The 8,254-nt window shown below is 30.1% G+C and overlaps 1 long non-coding RNA gene across 1 annotated transcript; it reads right to left on the bottom strand.

Annotated features, from left to right (window-relative positions):
* Positions 1-1,389: 1,389 nt before the first annotated feature.
* On the bottom strand, positions 1,390-7,886 carry LOC126735611 (uncharacterized). Its single transcript, XR_007660474.1, has 3 exons — positions 7,872-7,886; positions 7,361-7,571; positions 1,390-1,825 (listed from the first exon to the last, which is right to left on the bottom strand). It is a non-coding gene; the product is annotated as an uncharacterized LOC126735611 (long non-coding RNA).
* Positions 7,887-8,254: the final 368 nt, after the last annotated feature.

Below are 8,254 nucleotides of genomic sequence, written 5' to 3'. Positions count from 1 at the left end.
AATGCGAACCCCCTCGTGTGATACATCATAGTAAGGAGCGTAAAAATTCCCTATTTAACGGTACCAAAAAAAATTAAATCGGTAAATGTGTAAGCAAATAGTTAGCGAAAATGTCTAGAAATAATGAATATTTTATTTACGCCTTACTTTGGTATGTCATTTTAAAGCAGGCCTGCTGAAGCTGGATACAGACACCTTAAAGTAAGGATCTTTAAAGGCTGATTTTTTCGACCTTTCCACATTTACTTTTAATCACACAAATACAGTCCACTTTAAATCTCTCACTAAATTGTCTAAATCCACCTTGTGCTTAGCTAAAAAGATAAGTAACAACTTAGCAAAAGAGAAAAAAAGAAAAAGTTCTTTTTTTTACCAGACCAACCACATATTCATAAAATAAACACAGCAATAAAAATAAACATTGTATGTATATACGTCAGGATTTTATGAATATACATAGTATTTACATATAATATATGTTTGCTATGTGGGTAATTTCAGTCCAAAGTCCAATTCTAAAATTCTCCTACAAGTTACCTCTAAAAACTACAACCGACTAGATTTTCTTGAGGACATTTATATCTTCAACGAGCTCATAAAAAATCCCTCTTATTTAAATATACAAGTAAACCTTAATAGACCGTAAGTTTCATTACATAGGATACTCCACAATTAAAAAAAAAATTATTATAAGCATTGGCAAATTTTCTAATTTAAAGGTTTGCTTTTACATCGTTAAAGGATAAAAATTTCCTTATCCGAACGAAAATTCACTGTTGTAGTCTAATATGTGCCACCAATTTAGAACCAAGTCGCACTACCGCACATCATTTACGATAATGACATCTAGACCGATCTGTCGCTACTACCACTCTGATAGGTTCGCATAATATAAATTTTATAGTGAAGTTAACTGTAGGTTAATCTAATTTGACATAGTATTTCCCGCCAATGAAGAAACCACAATAAAATGTACACAAAACACAAAGGAATCAACGTGCAAGGAAGAACTAACGTGCTCCGCTTTTTAAATACTGTTCGTCCTGTTTAGAGTTCTGTATAGTCTTAAGTGTGTCTAAATGTTATGTTTAATCTTAATACTATCAAATGGGTTCCCACTAAGGAAAACTTCTGGGCTTAACTGACAAGTGAGTATATTCCATTCGTTCACCTTTAACTATAATGTTTTTTACGCATATAACACCTCAACTCATTCCAGTTAGCATTGATGATGGCTCATACGCCGAAAGCGTCCTGCTAAGCTTTTAAAAACAAATTGTTCTGAATACATCTAGTTTGATTATATTGTAGAAATTTATTACTTGTTACAATTAGGCTTAGGATTTTTTATTTAAAATTTACTATGTGTTTTACAATAAAACAGATATAAATGTTTGGTCTTTCAACTTTATTTGGTAACTATAATATCCAGCTTAAACATCAGAATAATTCATATTAAAAAAAGGAAATTAAACAGCAACTTCCTCTAGAGCCCTTATTAAAGTCTTGAGGTGGCTGAAGCATACTTCACACGCAGAGTCTTCCTCGTTCGTAAATATTGGCTTGTTGTCAATTTCGATGGCGCGGTCCTCCTCGTTGGTGAAAATTGGTTTGTTGTTAATCTCAATACGGGGATCTTCTTCATTGGTAAAAATTGGTTTGTTGCCAATACCAATTACAGTGTCTTCTTCATTGGTAAAAATTGGTTTGTTGCCAATATCAATTACAGTGTCTTCTTCATTGGTAAAAATTGGCTTGTTTCCGATGAAAATAGGATCCTCTTCATTAGTAAGTATTGGTCGTCTACTGATCTCGACGGCAAGAGCTATAAAATACGAATAAAAAGTTATTTTCTTTATAAATAGTATTTGAAATTAAACACAGAATTTTCTAGGAAAGTCTTGAAAAACAATCTGAATTTTGATTTTTCATGAAATGAGATAAATATATGAAAACCCTTACTCAAAAACAGGCAATTTGGAAAAACAGGAAACGGATTTATGTTTTCTGACAAAGAATAATAATTTATTATAAATCTATATGAGTTATACTAAGCTGAAAAAAGATTTTGAATTATAACCTTTCATATAATGAAATAGAAATTTAAAAAATTAAAGTTAGTGTTTTAAAATATCTCGTTTTTAGAAAAAAAAATTATATGCAAGGTGTTTAGGTTTTAGGTTCTATAGTGCTCTTTATTTTAAAGATGCTAATATCGTAAGCCAAACAAATGTCAAGAATAAAATTAAAAAATTTTGGTTAGTGGTAAAACTGTTTTGTAATTTAGGAAATATACCTAGAAAAGTAACTCAAACTTGCATTTAACATTAGATCAGTTAAAAATGTGACGAACAAAATACCAAAATTTGCACAAATCAATTCTCTTATATACATATCCCCTATATATTTTTATCAACTTTTTTTTTACATGACAGAAGTCTTGTTTTCCTTTTTTTGTCTAACAATACTAAAAACTAATCCATACTAAAAACCACTTTATGAAGGAACAAAAGCTGAAAAATTCACTTTGTTAAAATGCAGACAAAAATTTTTAAATTACGGACACTGCAACAAAGTCATCTCAATCTGCTCGGACAGCAGAGCTAGCTACCCTTAAGGCTATTATAGCTGATAAGGTGAGCTCCGTGAACTGATATTAATGTGTATAAAAGTCCTAGAGGTCTGCAGTCCTTCTTCAACAGGTTTAGCTTTTCTAAGTGGCACTTCATTGAATGTTTAATAAGGAGGCAGACCCTGTTGAATGTGAAAATGTCACAAATAGTCTGTACGAAAACATCTTATCATGATGTAGCTTGGTCCTATTCACCAGGCGATTACTATGCCAAAAGGGATGCGAAAATCAACTAATCACGCATCTTTTACCTGGACATTAACACTTAAAGGGGCGATCTCTACACAATCAATCTTACAAGCAAAAATCAATCACGATCTTTTAAGCAAATACCTTTCTTTCAGAATGGAAAAAATCGAAGCTAGTATTAATTGAAAAAATCCCAAAAAAGATAATAATGATTCTCCAAAATTTTATTCAGTCAATCTTATTGACTGAGTTATCATAAAGAAAGTCTATGAAAAGATACTAAATACACAACTTCTAGATGAAATAAGACAAAAATGACACGGTTTTCACCCTAATTAATATGGGTTTACAAAGAGAAGATCCCCAACATATGCAATGGAGAGGATAATGGAGGCTGCAAGAAGAACGCCATAGGAAGCCATATGCTGTCATGCTGGTGGATGTTAAAAATGCTTTCACTGCACATCATGGGAGATCTAATTATGGCATATAAGTGATTACATGATAATCGTCCTGTAGATCGCCCCCAGGGATTGGTAATAGAGCCGAGCTTGTGGCATGTGTACTATATGACCTAAATAGAAATCTCTATACCAGAAGGTATGAAACTGATATGCTATGGCAATGATCTGGCTATAATTGGAACTAAAGAAAATTACTAAGGCTTAATGGAAAGAGCAGAAGGAATTCTCAGCCTGGTTTCACATTGGATGCAAGAACGTGAATTGAATTTATAATGTTATTTAAAACTCCATGCGTCAACTTGTAGTAAAACCAAAAACTGTAACTGTGTCAAAATTAATATAGTCAATAAGATAAAATATTTGGATATAATTATAATTTAAAATGGAATGAATATGCTGTTTTTTTGACTTCTAAAATTAGAAAAGTATTTTACAAATTTATTCAGCTTAGAGATATATTTAACAGAAAATGTATGCTTATATTGTACAATTCATTAATTGAATCAATATTGAGATACGGGATTGTTGTTTGGGGAGGCTTATATGATGCAAATCAGAAAGTTCTATCAACTTGTCAAAATAGTATTTTAAAAATTTTATCGAAGAAACCTCGTAGATACTCTACGTTGTTCTTGTATGAAGAGTTAAATGTCCTTAACATTAGAAATTTGTATATATTATCTTGTTTGTTGTGATTTCCTTAAATAAATAACAGTTTTTCTCTCGTGTCACATAGTTATTTCACAAGAATGAATTTACAAGAAAATCTTTGCACACCCAAGTTTAGTAATTAATTTTGTTGTAGATTTATTACATGTTTTCTGCCTAAAATATATAACATGCTGCCATTTTCTATTAAAAGGCAGGTTATGAAAGGTGATTCCAAGACTAGAACACCAATAAAATTATTCATTCTGCAAAACAAAACAACATTTGTAAATGTTTTTTGTATTTGAATCTCAACATGTTTTATATATTTGTTCTTTTTAATATTACATTATTTAATGTCCACTTTTTCATTTCACTGTTGGCACCTCTGTCTGGCCAAGTTTGTCCATCTTGCCATGCGCGTCATTTCGTAAACAGAGAGTGAATCGGTGCACACAAATTGATTATCAATTTAGGCTCGATCACTTTCCTCAAAACAAAAAAAATAAGCAGGTATATAGGTATTTATTTTGATTTATTTAGCTTTAAATATTGAGCAAAATATTGTTTATTATTATACTTATTAGTTATAGTTATAATTATAAAGTTTTGAGGTATTATTGTATTGTAATTTATAACTTATATGTAATATATTTTGATTTGAATTTGAATTTGATTTAAAATACGGAGACAATTCTTCTAAGTCGTAGGTAGAAAATCGGGAAAATAAGGTTTAAATTGAAAGGGATAAAAATAAACTATTTTGGATTTCATCTAGATCATGACCTTACAATGACGAAACACGTAAAGGGTGTCTCAAAACTTAGAACTAGGATGTACTATCTTACCTCATATGATCAGCATTTTCCAAAAGACGAGTACTAGCATATGCATGTAAGAACACCGTAATGTATAGAGCACTCATGAAATGGAGCAGCTATGATAGAAATTAATAAAACAGGCTCCAAAGTACTTACAAGCTAAAGAATAATGGATGGAAGAGTTTGTTCTGCATACTGAAGAGCTTTATTGGAGGCCATATTCGTTACAGCGGGCCTAGTACCTAGACATTTCCTTGCAAAGGAAAGAGATTTTTTCGTAAAAAAATAGTTACAGATGAAAGGAGAAAAGTTAAGAGAGAAGTTATTTGAAAAAAAAAGTATAAGTTTGAGGTAGTTTTAGTGGGGATGCTATTCTGCTAAAGTAACCGAGACCCACACTGCCTTTTAGTATGAATCAGCCAAAGCGAGAAACGCGCATCGTTCGTATAAAAAAACGTATTGAGAGAGTGCAGTTCGTATTGAAAGTAGGAATAAACTGCAGAGAACATCATTAGAAAGTGCCTAGTTCTCAAGTGCACTAGGAACTAATATCAACCAAATAGAATTTCTTAGACCATAGCGCCCCAATGATTTATCAAGACAGTCCAGGGCATCAGGGGTCGAAAAAGACCTATATTTGCATTGTTCCATAAAATATAAAAATGGAAATATAGGTCTTCTTATTATTTAAATTGAATTTCTATGCCCAAAAAATTTAAATTGAAATAACATTTTAACTGTCACTATTAGTTAAATACGTTGTTCTTGGTTTTGGGGTTCTTTGTATAATATAAATGTACGTATGATTATTTGAGAAACTGTCTGATTCAAATTTATCAAGAATGTTATGAACTATATGTTATTACTTTTAAGTGCAATAGGGATCATTCGGGAAATACTTATATTGTTTTTATTGAGTTATTTATTAATGGTAAACACTCCTTTGCGGAAGATTACAAGAAAAATAATAATATGATGCATTTCAATTCTCAATTGAAATCTATATATTTTTTTAATTTAGTGATTTTTTAATATAATTATATGTAGTGGTAATTTAAAAATGAAAAAACTTATTGCAGCTTAACTATAGTCGGAAAATAAAACTGATAACATAGACTCTTAGCCATTGTAAGCATTATTTTGATAGACTTATTAAAAAAAGAACAAATTGAAAAAAACAATGTCTTAAAAATAATTGTTATACTTGAATGAACTATATCAATATGAAACATGAAACAGTATGACCATACAGGGCCAGCATATTTCATTCCAGTAAATAATACCAGCAATAAGTAGTACCGTATCATGGTAATAGAGTAAAGTGTAAAGCTTCACCAAATAAAGAGATTAAGCCAAGATTAGCAAACAATAATATTTAATATTTTTTCACAAATATCGTTGAAAAATCATTCACTAATAATTAGAATGAAGAGCACCTTAGTGAGATTCCTATAGCATATTGGATGAAAAAACTAGGAATAAATAATATTTATCTTTATACAGTGAAGTCCATCAAATATATGACTCCGTGGCCAGTTAATAGTAATATTTACAAAACTATTAGCCTAAAGTTTGGTCAGCAGAATCATGTGATTTACTCCGTCGCATTTTTCCAAAAAGTCTATATTTATTTATTTATTTATCAAAAACAAATAGCATGTTAACAGGCCGAAACCCAAAGGAACATACATCGACAATTTACAAAGTGTTTCAGGTGTACTTAACTAATACAAAATTAAAAAATATTACAAGAGCAGAAATACAATAAAGTGTTAAGTTTCTAATTTTGTGTTCTTGTTTATTAGAACAAGGATCTCTGATTCTCTTCTTAAACATAGAAAGAGAGCGGCAAAATAAATCTGCAGAAAAATTTTTGGAAAATTGGAATTATATAAGGAAAGCATACGACTTAACGGCGAATTCCTTGCTACATTAGTTCTATACAAACAGACTGGAAACAAATGAGAATTTCGAAAATTTCGCTAAGGTATATGGAAAGGTATATAGATATATGTATATAGACATCATTCACATGGAAATTCCTCCCAAAAGCTTCACTAGATAATCTGATTAAGAATTGATTTTCTCTTTAAATTTCCACGAAAATTACTTAGTAGCATACAAAAGGCTAAACAGTGACTGCACTGACTGCATGAAAATACATTAATAGTTGCACAAAGTTAAAAACCCCATATTTTAAAGAGAAACTAATCAAATTAAACACTGGCATACTATTAGGCCCCGCAAAGTTCTTAGACTGCAAATTTAAATTTCCAACTAAAAAAAACTTAATTGTATTACAATATGCACTTGAAAGGTACTAAGCAACAATAAATTAATAGTAGTATGTCTTTTCTCACTAGTTGTTTACTCTAAAAATATATATTTTCGAATAGCATATTTTGTCTTTCTTATACTGGTATCATATTATACCTAATAATTTAGGGTGAACTAACTAATTACTTTCAGTAAACTAAATGTCATATTAAGTAGTCACTATACAAATTCCCTTTTGTACTCTTTATTTGCTTTTTTTTTTAAATGTTAAGTGAGTGCCTAGTATAACTGAATAAATAATCATAATAATTAACTAAAGGTATACTTACTTGATGCAACAAAAAGAGCAAATACAACGGTGTATTTCAACATGTTTGTGTAGTGTTTGTTCTTTCGATGACAATGAACAGAAGCAAGTGATATCGATATTGATATTGAACAACCTTTTTATAATGCCCCTAATAAAAATATTCTTACGTCAGTGGTTTTATTATGGGCTCGATAGAAATGACCAGGATTAGGTACTTCCTACCAATATATCTACGATAAAAAAATTAAATACATTATTAAATTTAATCCATAAAAATATGTAATAATAACAATAATATCGGTATGAGAAGCTCGTTTATCGGGGTTAACTAGGAGATCATCGATTATTATCGATTGAAGCAATAAAATATTAAATTGGGGTTAGATTATATTATAGTTAAATATAAAGTGGCAGTTTACGAATTATAATCCTTTTTATGGCATAGCGTAAAATTATGTTTTTTTTTTTAAGTTTAATTAACTTTTATTAGCATAGCTAAACTATTTCATTTAGTTAGTACTAGTATTTACCGTAATTATAAAATATGATCACACACGAGATTAAATAAATATGTTAATCAAAGTTTTTGTAATGCTCTGTTAGGTCACTGGCATCGAATCCGACAAGTTTCTTTTTTTGGTCATACTTTTAAACTCTTGTATACATGACATCACTAAATCCTTTATTTTTTTGCTTATCTGACGTTGTTCGTAGTACTCCAAGCAGTTAACACGTATGATAGGCGATCCATAGTTTTTCGCGTGTTTCAAAGGGTTAAAGTACAGCTTTTGATTAATAATGTATATCAAAAGAAGTCTTTTAAAATTTTGCATCTTTCAAGCTTTAAAATCACGATTGCCATAAATCAGTAAAATTCAATTTTTATTTCTCTAATTTGTATAATAAGTATAAC

Source organism: Anthonomus grandis, chromosome 4, assembly GCF_022605725.1.
Source record: "Anthonomus grandis grandis chromosome 4, icAntGran1.3, whole genome shotgun sequence".
Taxonomy (NCBI): Eukaryota; Metazoa; Arthropoda; class Insecta; order Coleoptera; family Curculionidae; genus Anthonomus; species Anthonomus grandis.
Note: the sequence above shows the minus strand (reverse complement) of the source record. Positions and strands in the feature narration are given on the sequence as shown.